Source organism: Athene noctua, chromosome 2, assembly GCF_965140245.1.
Source record: "Athene noctua chromosome 2, bAthNoc1.hap1.1, whole genome shotgun sequence".
Taxonomy (NCBI): Eukaryota; Metazoa; Chordata; class Aves; order Strigiformes; family Strigidae; genus Athene; species Athene noctua.
In genome coordinates, this window is record NC_134038.1 from 146,519,016 (window position 1) to 146,532,786 (window position 13,771).

Sequence of the window (13,771 nt, forward strand, 5' to 3'; positions counted from 1 at the left end):
GCTGTACTCTGTTCAGACGTCAGTGGCAGAAGTTCAGTTTTGCATCTAGAGCTTGTTTTGCTGAGGTGGGCTAGAACAAGCTGTACAAGCTGAAACATAGCTTTGCTATCCTGAATTGCAGCCACAACGGGCAACTGTCCTGAACTTTAATTGCACTGTAAAGCGGGTAGCTCCTCCTCCAGAGAGACAGAACCTGTGTTCAGACAAGCTATCTGGTTCTCACCTCCTTTCTCTTTTTCCACCTAAAGAAATTCAGAGGTGTTAAGTCATCATAGACCTGGTCAATTATTTTCACCAGTGATTTTGCCAGTAGTAAATCCTGATGCCTTCAAAATGTTTTTTTATTTTTACTCTGATGAAAATTATGGTAGAAAGTCCTCACTGTTTGTATTTTAAGTTGTCTGAAAAAGAAAAATATTTTTTGAGAAGGGATGATCAGTAAATACTCGTTCATCAAGATTATTCTGAACTAAAAAGTGGGTTTAATTTTGATCACCCTTCTTCCTTAATAAAAAGACAGTAAGAAGAGTCCTTAAGTGAACAGACATAGGCACTGTCTGGTAAGATTATACTGTCATATGACAACAGACCTATTTGTATCACAGGCTTCTTTTGAACAGAGAACATATTTCAGCAATTTGGATTTCTATTTCATGGGTGGGATCTTTTCAGAGAAAAGATAACTGATGGGCCTATTTAAGCTAGCAGACAGAAACTGTGGAATAATACTGAGGCACACAACTAACAGAAATTGGTCTTTTCATAAGAACAGAGATAAGGATGTAAAAGCAGTTCCTTTGTTTTCACTCCACAGATCACTCCCGTTGGCCTCGGGCAAGTGGAAGCAGCCACATTCCCACCCTATCCAACAGCAGGGAAGTGGGATACATCCTGCAATTCTTGATACAGCTTCACTGAGCTGAATTTATCTGAAAACTATTATTGCAGAAGTTGTCTGAACTTTCTGGGCACAAACAGAGGGGGTCTAGACCACAGGTTCACCGAAATGAACTACTTCCAGCATGGCACATAACTTGATTTCTGGCTGCAGGCTTCATTTCAGTCCATGTCAAGGCATGGATCCAACTCAGATAGGGGACTTGTTTCAGCTGCTGAGATCAATACAACCCTCAGGCCAGGAAGGAGGAGGAAGTATAGGCTACCCAACACAGCAGAGGTTATAATGGCAGTGGCTGGTGGGAATGAGACTGGGTGCTTTGCTGAGCCCAGTGAGGCTGCATGCTTTGCTGAGCAGCTCCAGGGCCTTGATAGGTAGTTGAAACACCCTTGAGCTAACAACTCTGAAACTTTGAACAGAAAACCAAGTACAAAATGGCAGGGAGTGCACTGCCAAGAAAGTTTAGAGTAACATACAGGAACCCCAGAACAACCACGCAAGTCAGTCTGAAGGCCTGGAGCTGCTGAAAAGTCTCCATAGACCATCAGTGCAGAGCAGAGGTGCCACATAAGCAGGAATCTGAGTTAACCTTGCAACAAAGATAACTCGTTTACATTTCCTGGTATTTAATATTTATGCAGAATATCCACATGATTTCTTCACTGCAATGCCACCTGTTAGTTCTACAGTTTCAGCCACAATAGTTTCATACAGCTGAAATGTTTTTCCTGGCCACAAAAGGTTTGCTTTGCCCAGATAGCAATCCTCTTAAATGTTTATCTTGAGCTCTTAGAGTGTCTGGCCCAAGGAAACAGAAATAAAAGGGGCAAAGAATGAAAAAAAACAAGCAGAAAGTACTGGAAAAGGAAACTGGAAAACAAAGATCTAAAGAATAGAAAAGTGAGCTAACATCAAAGATATCAGAAGAACAGCTGCAGCTGCAAGAATAGAAAGGTGTGGTGTGTAATTCTTGTTTACTTTTATATACAACAATAGAGGGGAACCAGAGCAATTCAGTAGAAGGCATTATTGCTTGTGTGTAACAGCTCACCTGAAACTACCAGTGAGGAGTTTTAACTTCGCCAGGCCCAGCTCTTCCCTGACAAATCACCTTCACCCATCCTCTCAAGCTCCCTTTGCAAGCACCCATAGGCTGGCATTTTGACATCTCCCACATACTTTGACAGCATGTTCATGCCTGGATAGAAAAGATCACTGGTTTTAAATACCCTAAAATAAATGCCAGGAAATGTTAACCATAGGCCATTTACATACTTATTTAAGAAAGCCAGGACTGGGCATTACACTGCTAAAATCTGTTTGTCGTGGGTATAAGCCAAGGTGATTTCTCTGAAATTTGGACAGGTGCATGACACGGTCAGTTACTGCAGCTCAGCAAACAGCTGGCAACTCTTTCAACTTCAGCAAAGCAGCCACTCTATATCAAGAGACCCCAGATGACAGTGCAACCCAGACTGATGGGGCCCACGGGCTTCAGCTGCACCACAGGATCAGGAGCACTGAGTATTATGCCTGATTTTAAGGGCTAAAGACATTTAAAGGGCTTGCTCAGTGCCAGGCTTCATATGAGGTATTTCAGCATGTAATTCCACAGCCACAGAGGAACTGAGCACCTGCCTTGCTAAATCTAAACTTTCACATCTTACTGCCTGGTTTCCCAGCTCTGAGTTAGACAGGATCTTGGCTCCCTTGTTAAACCTGATTTCAGAGAGAAGATGAATGGAGCAAGGTGATACAAGTACTTAAAATATTGGTTGGTTTAAACAAAAAAAGGTAAAGTGGAAACTTCTATCACCTCATAACTGAAGAACAAGAAAATGTTGAAGCAAACTGCAAGATGATAAATACAGAGCTGATAAGGATGTTGTTATGTGGAATATAAGACTTTCAGCTAAACCCAACAATCAGTGTCACTGAAGCTACAAATTAGACAAGACTCTACCAGGGTTTACAGGTTTATAAAGCAGAGTTACAGTAACCGTTTTTCCAGAGGGGAAGGACAGCTAAATACAGGCTCCCAGGCTTAGTATTTAGAGATTGCATTACAGCAAGGAGGAGGCTCCTTTGAGGAACAGATTATCTCACACATACTAATTAGAGGCATGCTGTGCCTTCCCCTACAGCATCCCATATTGACCACTGCCAGAGAAGAGGAATTGTCTTGCTGAAGCAGACCTGAAAATGCATCAACTCCTGTGACTTGTGTCAAGGTGCTGCAAGGCCCATGGCCAGGCAGGGAAGGGCTGTGGGGAGCTGGAGACCAGCCCTGCTGCAGCATCACTGGTGCAGGGACCAACAGCCCCAGGCTGGGCTGAAATGGGGCCTTGGACCATGGGCAGGGTAGGGGGAGTCCCTTGGGGAGGCTGAGCATGGCCATTAGTGCCCTCAATGCCTTGACAACTTATGAAACAAAATGAAAATGATTCCCAGATGCTAAATATTTTTTCTATGACCGACTCAAATGCAGTCTCCCAAATTACTCTCAAAAATAAACATTTGGCAACCTTTATGAAAAATATCTGCATCTGTTCTGAAGGATAGAAGTGTCGGAGTGGGAAAAGCAGACAGACCCAAATTCTGCTCCTGGTCCTGCTAATAACCTGCAGAGGGTAGGTCACTTGCCCCCAGTTTTACTATGAAACAGTCCACAGCTGTAAGCAATAGGCATTACACATGGCCAGAAGAAATGGGATAATTTTGTGTCAGATGGTTTTGGAAACATTAAGAATTGAGGTTGAGAGGGTTGTTTTGTTTGTTAATATATGCTATATATTGGGGCTATTTTCTAGCTAACTCATATCCAGGCTCCATTAGTTGCCAAGAGTCCAAACAATACAATGCTGGGAAAGAGACGACTATCTCCTCAACGCATTTATAATCTTTTAAGATTATGTAGAATAGTTTATCTGTATCTAGATGCCATTGTGAAGGCCAATATGACAAGTGTATCTAAAACCAGATCTGTGCTAAGAGAAGGTGAAAACACAAGGTGGTCAAAGTACATGACAGATTGTTTTGTTTTAAATCAGGTAACTCCACAATTTAGCACAATGATGTCCTTACACATACTGAGTGCTGTTATCTTAGGACTTAAGCAGTAAACAAACAAAATCTCTGCTCTGCTGATTTCAGAGTTGTTTTTTCAGATACATTATTTATAGATTATCGTACATTTTACATGGGTCATAAGACCAGATGTAGTCACTGTTCCAAGAGTCTAATAAACAAACACATCTAACCATCAAACACAACAAAAGCAGAAAATAATTTCTTGAAGCATTGCTAGCACCTGTAGTTGATAATTATAGGCAGTTTTTCTGAATAAAACCCCTCAAACTTTGAAATCATTTTCAAATGAAATTTGAAAAAAGACAGAAGTGACACTTGGGCATGAGAACTAGCAGCATTCCTCACAGACATATAGCACAAGGAAAAAAAAAATTAGATACCAGAAGAAAAATGGAAAAGGTCTAGCCCAGTTTCACTGATGTTAGTAAGAGTCCTTCCACTGCCTCCACAGGGCAAATATGATCAAAGACAGCAGTGAGCAAAAAGGCCTGCAAAGAGTAAGCAGTGGATGAAGGATATAAAGAATGAAGGTAGATTGCGCTGGAAATATAACAATGTCAGGATAAGCCTGAACTTCACAAATAAAGTAGAGAACTGATTGCAGGAAGGGTCTAATATGTGACAGCCAAAAGGACGATCTTTCACTTAAAATCAAATCATGGGCAATGTGAGACAGCGTTGACTATTACCCTCATGGAAAGGTCTAAACTCCAGTTGTCCCAAGTACTTTCACCTCTTATTGACCTCGAATTTTATAATAAATACTAGAAGCAGCAATCCCCATTGGAATTGTGTTATCATGTTATTAAGAGGTTGGCTTGCATGGATGTTTGGTCATTGTCTGCCAGAGAGGCAGGGAGATAGTCAGAAAGCAATTAAATCTGTCTGGCTGTGCTGACATTTTATGCAGTATTCACCAAGTCCTTTAATTTCTGTAAGTATGCACTAGAGTTTGAGCTGCTGAGGGGAGAGGGAGAGGGAAAAGATCAGGCCCCAGACCCTTTTTTGTATCAGGTTGGAATTTCAGTTTAAAATCAAGCTTGATCAAAAATCAAGCTTGATCAATTCCCTAACATGGATAAAAGTCCTGTGTAAGAGGCCATGTCACTCTCCACTCAAATGGCCAGAAGCCATCGTTTCCACAAGAAACAAAAGCAACTAAAAGCTTTAAATCCTACCCCATTGTAGGAACACAATTGAATTCTCTTGCCAACATGAGGACAGAGTATACATAGTCACTGCATAGGACTGACAGTCTGTGGGGGAATTACTGAAGTCTAGCTGCAAGATTTCCATATACAGACATTTCCTGCCACGAGAATGTTACAGTACTAAGTCAGCAACCAAAGTAATCTAAAGAACAAAAGCAAAGCCTCTAAAATAGCAAGGAGGAAAAAAATTGCACACAAAGAACACTTCATACATTCAATACAGACATTTAAAGTAGAAGATATCAAGGTCATATCCTGCAGCCTTTATTCAGGCACATCAATAGGAGGGGTTTGTTAAAGTAAAGCCTGAGGCAGTATCTGACCTTTTTCTTTTTTTTTTTTTTTTTTCCTTTGGATAAGATAGTTATGAGTTGCTGCCCAAGAACAGAACTATAGGACATACCAAACTCAAATATGCATTTGCAACTGAATAGTATCTATGTATGGCCCCAAAGAAGCTCTATGAGTAACAGTAAAAGAGACAAAAGATACTTAGGTCTATAGTCTGTTAATAGCAAAATAATCTAATCTTGCTATAAACAAAGCAAAGGAAGTTTAATTAACCAACCATTACATTAGCCATGTTTGCAATGAACACAGCAATTCCTATGGAGGTTTGATGGCCTCCCAACCAGTCAAATTCATTTTGTCACAAAGAGTGAACTAATGCAGGTAGCACGCACTGAAGCAACCCTGCCCACCCATCTCCCAGGAAATCTTGTTTAGCATAAAGCAAGAAGAGGGGTGTAGTCTGTGACTGTATCAGCTCAAATACCCAATTCATCCCTCTGACCTGGAATCCTGTTACTCAACACAAGGAGAAATATCAGAAGATTTCCAAGAAGTGTTGTGATGGAGAGGAGCTCCTTCTTCCACAGTGAATGTTAAACAACACCCTTATGTCACCATATACACAGACATCTGAGAAGAAAGCAGCTGCCATTCATGTCAACTCCCCTTCCATGTCACCTCAATCGCACTATAAAGACAGATAAGAACTTTTAGGTCTGGAGTGTTTTTCCACTGTTCTCTCACTTCCCTTTTCCCTTTTTCAAGGCTAATAACGTTTACCTACAATAAAAAAAAACATATTAAACTATTATAAAGCCTCTGCAGGGAAGCAGACTGCTAGAGTGTCACAAACCTAGCTCTGACGTCGTTATACAGCACTAATATTATAACACTTAGTAGCTGTTCCATATGCTCCATGCAGCTCACTGCTACCATTATTGATCGTTACTTCGTAATACTAATTCCAGAGTTATCAGAACAGCTCTTAGAGGTCACATAACAGGCATCTGATACCTATTTTGCCTGAGCATTTATTTGCTTGGATAAATGAACAAACTCTTACTTCTTTCAGTGTATGCTTAGAACAACGTAATTTTTACAGAATTTTCCGCACCAAGCTTTCAGTTTCTTCTAGTAGAAAGCAACTTTGGAAAACATACTAAAACAACTATGGCATGTAGGAAGGAATTAGGTTTATGTGTGCTGGGTTGGGCCTGGTGCCCTCCTTTAAGAAGGCCACAGCTACCTCATGCAGAGTACGTGATATATGCATATGTAACATCTCCCTCTACTGGTTAAAGCCTCAGGAATACTTTAATTCCCAAGCAGGAATGTTTTCTCTGGAGTGAGAATCCCGAAATCGGGTCACCTCCCATCCTCTAGGTCTTACATACGTGTGTAATCTCTCTGTAATGCTAAAGCAGGCAAGGTTTGTGTGATAGAGCATATGATAATGAACTGGTCACAAGTTACCTGAAACACTTCCTCGATGCTGACAGAATTGATTAAAAATTTTCTTGATATGTTTTGAGAATGAGAAACTCTAGCCTACAAATACAGTCCAGATGGCAAGGCAAAGCTGGGGTACTCTCTCAGGACAATTTCACAACATATAGCACCTACACCCATCTTCAGTTTCCAGCACTGCATAACATGCTCTCTCACACTCTGGAGAACTAATGGTCCTTACAGAGCCTTTAGGCTACAACTGCGAGGGAACAGTCCCCTATAACTCAACACTAAATGGTATTAACAAACTCAACACTAAATGGTATTAAGCTAAGATAAAGACATTCTGAAGTTAACCTACTCTTTTGTAAGCTGCTATCAGAGTTGGCCATATGGATCTCCCGTGGACAAGAAAAACAGAACAGATAATCCATTCCATGGAGAATCCACTTCACACCAACCCTTCTGAAACGTGACCTACACTATACATTCAGAAGTTCTTTATCTATAAGCTACAGACACTAATCTTTTTCCTGCTACAAGATTGTCAAGTTCAATAATTCAAATATTTTTTTCTATCATAATTCACACAATTATAAACACGGTAAATAACTGAAAAAGTTAAGTTATTCATAGCAAGAGAATTATATCCTTCTTATTGTTCTCTATCTTTTAAAAGCCTTTTTAATTCACCATTCCTTCCCTTTTATTTTCCTTCTTCCTTTGTTTGATAAGCTTGTATTAAATTTCCCTTCCCTGCATCCTGCATACAGGGCAAAACCATTCATGCAGAATTCATCACAGGAAAACAAACATAATATCTCACTCCCATATTCCCAGGAGGGAATTAACTGAAATTACCAGTTCTTGGGAAATTGGCATAGAAAAAAAAGCAGGAGAAATTACTATAGTCAAGTTGTCAGGGAAACTGTTAGCACTCTGGTAGCTGAGGAAAATGGGTTATTTGAAACACTTTCTTCTAAGTACCCAAGCAAACTATAGGGTGGTTTATGGGGACAGGAGGTGCACAAAGCTTGAAAGCATTATTGCCTTTGAAAGACTTAGTAACTCCTGGCTGCTGTGGGAGAGCTCACTGCAGAACGGACTCTTGCTACCTTTTCAGAACAGACATATGGTTCTATGAATAGGACTTGGCTAATTCCCTCTTTGTGGAAGTCTTTAGGAAGCTTTTCATAGTATAGCCCATTCTATAGAACTCCGAAAGCCAAAAGATAAGAGCGACATTTTCTAAGGAAATTATCTAATTCTATAGTGGGCTTTTTAAAAATTATTTGTGCCCAACCCTGTTACATTTCCTTTGCTACTCACAGGACAGCAATTATCAGAGCCAGCATTAGACAGACTTCTGCGACGGAACTTCATTACTTTTAGTCCTGCATGAGTACACAGAACAGCACTTTGCCAATTCCAAACACCCAGGCAGCTTCTGTAAGCTACAGCAAAGTCATAGAGCTAACATTCAGCACAAGGCTTTGATAATCAGTGCAATACTCTTCTCTGCTCTCTACTAGGAAGTCTTCTGACTTGTCTCCTAGCTAAGCTAGGGAAGACTTCAGACTGTGAAACGACCTGAACTTAGGGAACATTCTGTTGGGATACAAGCATTGCTCCAAAAGTCCTCTCTACACAGATGCACGCATACTCAGCTGATGTCTTGATTTGCTCTGCTACTTGCCACAAACACACACACTTAACAATGTCTGTCTGGGAGAGCAGCAAATGACAGCTAGAGTGTGTTTCTGTGGTATAACTGCACTTGCAGTAATATTTTTGTGAGCACAGTAATGCAGAGAAAAAGCAACACACCTATGCCAACAAATCTTTTAAGTGTTGAACTTGCTCTGAATAACTGAATAGTGACAGCAAGTACATGAACTGAGGGCCAGGGTAGGCTGTGGGAAAAGGAAGAAATTCTAGGCTTTAGCCCTGACCCAGGACCGCAGTGGATATCTAACAAATAAATAAATAAATATGTCTTCATATATTATATGAGATGCCTCAGTCACCTAGTGGTTAAAGATGTGGAGCTCTCACCAAACACGCCCAGCCATGTTCCACAAGCTTAAACAGACAGTAGCAGACTTCACATTATCATTGCATCCACATGGATCGGGCTCTCAACAAGAGACCCCTGGTTAACAATACATGAGGCAGCATGGTTTATTTTAACTATAAACCTTGCAAGAAGCCTGGGCAACGCTTGAGTTTTCAATGGGAGAAACAGCAGATTAAAGGGGAGGGGGGGGGAGAAGAGGGGGGAAAAAAAAGAGCTAAAAACTCGCTGACAACAATAGCAGGTTAACTTCAGAGACAAAAATAAGATTTCTGGGAGCTCTCCCAAGTTTTTTCTTCCCATTTCCCCTCTTTCAGAAATAGGGCCAAGGCACATAAATACCCTTATTTGGTTACAGACTTAGAAACCTGCAAAAGACAAAGTTTTGTGAACTGATTTTATCTTCTATTCTGCAGGTTATAGGAAGTTTCCTTACAACTGCACAGCTCACTCAGAGTATTAAAGTATTCCTCCTCCAGTTACTCAATTTGCCTGCTTGAACTGCAGACCTACCAGATCTGGAGATTCATCCAACTTGTACCTACTTATCCTCTCCAAAAGAGCTTGCCATCACTGGCTCCCTTTCACCTTAGAGCGTGAGGATGTGCACGCACATATACAAGGTGTGTTAAGAGGTTAAAAGGGTGAATTTGTGCTGGGAGCATCACGTAGATGATTGGAGTCTCAGCTTGGCACAAGAAGAAAGGCCAAGACATGCCAGAATTTGCCGAGACATATTCCTCAAGTTGCTTGAACTGTACTTGGCTCTCAGACTCCTAGCAAAGACCACAGGACTCAAGGTCACCATGTTCATACAGACAGTTGTTAAGCACCTGAGCACACACAGAGCTGATTCAGTCCACATCTGAGACCCTGCCATCAAGGGCACTTTGCCACGTGCATTCCTCCCTGTATGCGCTTCTCCCTCACTCTCCTGACAAGGAGCAGCCATTACATTCTGTTCATTCATTTCACTGGCTATAAACCTCTGGAGCACAGCAGCTTAGCCTGAAGTTTTCCTTCCTCTGCCATAAGGAAGAAGTTCATTGCAGTTTTCCGGGTTAGCAAGTACATATTGCAAATCTATTGGGACTAGAGAGACATGAGAAAAAGAATGAAACCCAAGCCTGTAGCCCCAAGGGCAAGAAGAGATTGCACAGCACTGTCTGGACAGCCTGCCCGCAACACTTGTGTTTTCCCAGCAGTGACTACACTCACTTTCCTTCCAAATGAACCTGCTTAAGCCACCCAGGCCAAGTCTTGAAAGAAGAACCTGGCAGATACCTGCAGCAAAGTCCTTACTGCTTCTATGAAAATTGTCTCTTGCAAAGAACCATCAGGAAGGATACTCTTGCACAGCCTGGGACTCAGATTCAGTTCAATTCACAGCTCAGCATTTGATTTCCCTCGTGAGACAGTATAAGGCACGGTGTCTTAAGAACCAATACATAACAGGAAAACAGTACAGCCTTTCTCCCGAAAGCACCTTTTACTAGTCTGAAGAGCTAGGCTCTAAGGTACAGATACACAGCATAATTTAGAAGGACTCTGAAATATCTAAGCTAGCTCTGAGACTAATTTAGCGAGTGTAAGACAGTCACATTAACAGAATTTGGGTCAGTTAGTCTTGATGAGAAGCAGGATCTGTTCTATAGGATGCCAGCTTTCTCCTTCTACTACTAACCTCAGAACCCTTGACAGATGTCCCCAGCACAGGGTCATAAGGCAAAGATAATGCTGACGCACCTCAGATCTGTTGGGGAATGATCCCTCTGGCAAAACGCAACTCCCTTTCACGGGGAACACAGCAACTCTGTTCTGGGACTTCTCTAGAGAAAGAGGAAAATGCTGCCATATGGAGTTGAGGAGAGGGAAAGTAAGAAGAGGAGAGTGGCCTCCTTGAAGAACAGAGGTTGTGCAAGTAACACAGGTCATGGTTGAGAAGAGAAACATGGCAGGTGGGACAGGGACAGGAGTACAGTATTACAGAAGGAGCATAAAATAACAGGCAAACATGTTAATATTGGCATATAACAATCTTTAATATAACACATACTTGGAATTTCAAAATGCCCACAGCATCACAAATCTTGAGGCAGGATAGCATCACGCCATTTGCCCACACTAATGGCCAGTACATTTAGGCATCTCGTTCCCAACAGCTTTAACAGGAGTTATGCAACTAACAAGGATCTGGGAACATGCCACCTCCATGCACATCCCATAAGCCTGTACTGAAGCACAGATAAGGCCATTGACTGGGACAGCATTTCTGTCCAACAAAGGATGCAAGGTACAGGGAAAAAGTGCCACTCTCTCTGGGAGCTGCTAGCCTCAAAATCATGCTGTGCCTTAAACATACAATAGCTTTCAAAGTTGCTCTTGTTTTCTCTGCAGGCCCATTTCCTAATACTGTCACCTACTGCATGTTCCAGCCTGCATTAAGCACCACTCTATCCATGAGAAGTAATTTTGCAAGAAAATGAGGTGATTTCAGCATATTTCAAGGTATTAAAATCAGTTTAGTAAGTATCAAACTCTGAAGTAAAGTAGGTAATAGGCATTAATCACCAAGTAAATCCATTAGTCAGTCGCAGTGTTCATCAATGAAGTCAGAATGAAGCCTCAGCCTCCTCCAACTTGCTATAGCAAATCCAGCTGTTACTTTCATGGAATAAAAATTTTCACTCCCTGTGATGTCCTCCTTTATTTTTGCTAATTGCTTTGGTACAGAGATTTCAAAAACATTTTTGTGTTGCAATAAAACAGTAATGGTTCATTGGGCCTGCAGAGGCATAATTACTACAAATACAGTTGTAATGCAGATAATGATTCTGCATGTTTCCATGAGCAAAAGCCAAAATGAGTGAGCAGACTGATGACTGTCACCTGGATGCCCATCTTCTAAAACAGTGATCCCTCTAGAAAGATCAACATTGCTGCCTGAAAGGTACATGTACATGTCTCAGGCATCACCTAATATTTTGTCTTTCCTTGTATTATCAAAGTTGTGTATTTTTAGAGGTTAGTGGTTTTTTTTCATATTTTGTCAATTTTACAGTAAGCAAAGAACATTATATAAAGGATCGCTAAATAAACATTATCTTTCACTCTGGAAAGTCAAACTACTGTCAATTGTTCACCACTATGGAAATAGTTGTTCAATACTTATACATATTTAATGCATAGGATATCAAGATTGATAAAAAAGCTAAGCAAATTCAGATGTTCATTTATATGTTTGTAATTAATTTATATATACAACTGGATTTATCAATCCAATTCCATGCTATTGCAGGCAGTCTCCTTAGATAGTTTCCTAATATCACAAAGAAAGTTTCCATACCTAGAAAATAAATCCAGGTTCTTAAAATTCCCCATTCAAAGTACACCCATTCTTGAAATGCAAAAGGGGAAGAGGAAAAAGCTGGGGAAGGGGAAGTCAAAGAAAAACAACCAAAAAATACTGATTATACTTTTTGGAGTTATGGGAGAAAAAAATGTCAAAATATGGAAAATAAGTCTAATCTTAGGGAAGAAAGTATTCCGGAAATTTAAAGTTCTACTTAAAATAAAAATATAAAGGATGGATGGATTCTAAGGAGTCAAGCCACAGTTAATGATCAAATGATCACAATGACCAGAAACATTTTACCTTAAAAAGACCACAGCAACCATCTTAAGAACAGACTGGCTCTGCCACAGAGATCTGCTGCTCAGTTACCACCAGTATTGCATATATTTACCCCAGTGTATGCCCATTCGGAAGTCAAATGAGTCATTCCTGCTCCAAATGGTCAAAGATAAGAACAGCACAAAAGCAAATTCTCATGTAATACCTTTGCCCTTACCAAGTGGCTCCAAGTTTGAGGTGCTTCCAGACCTCCCTCCTCCTGTGAAGTGAAATCAGAGCTGAGGAGACAAGATAGCCATCGTGTAGGTAGCTGTCTAGCAAACACACACAAGCCTGTTTCTTCACAGCACTCCCATACCACACGCAGGCAGCCTGTTGCAAAGCCCCCAAGCAATATACTTCTGCCAGCCACCTATCTTGGGGCCATGTCCTTCAGGGCATTAAAATGCAGAAATTTGGTAGCAGCAGTTCACATTACTTCCACATGGCCCTTGTCCACTCATACCTGATCCTACAGCACCCCTTATCAGTGCTAGGACAATTGCACCAAGGACACACTGTGAGCCACACCAGGACATGACCCAAGTTACACATAACTATTTTCAGGCAGGTAATTTTTCAGACAGATCAGTCTTCTGATCCTACCCGGGACTCCGCCCCACACATAGCTGTAGCAGCACAACTTGTAGGGGCACGTGGGGAGGGTGGAAAAAGGGATCTACACAGGAAGAGAGACTGAAAATGGGAGCTACTTAGGCCATCCCCATTGCCAAAGTAAGAAACCTGGTAACTAATTTGTTTAAAAAAACATTCTCAAACGAAGATTTAATACATCTGACTTCCTGAACTGTGAGCCTTACTCTCTCTCCTCCATCAGTCCCTGCTTCCAATAAATCCATAAACCTAAGTTTATTACGCCATATTTTGAAGACTTTTCTCTCTCTCACTTGCCGTGATGGTTAAGTAACCACCCTCACATCGTTCTTCTCAAGCACACAGAGCCATCCCAGTATAACCACGCCAGGCGGGGGTAAAAACTGTTAACTGGTTGGGGTGACTAATTCATGTTGGAAATATTACATCTTGCCAGATTATTTTAGTACTTCCACTTCTGTCTCAAGCAA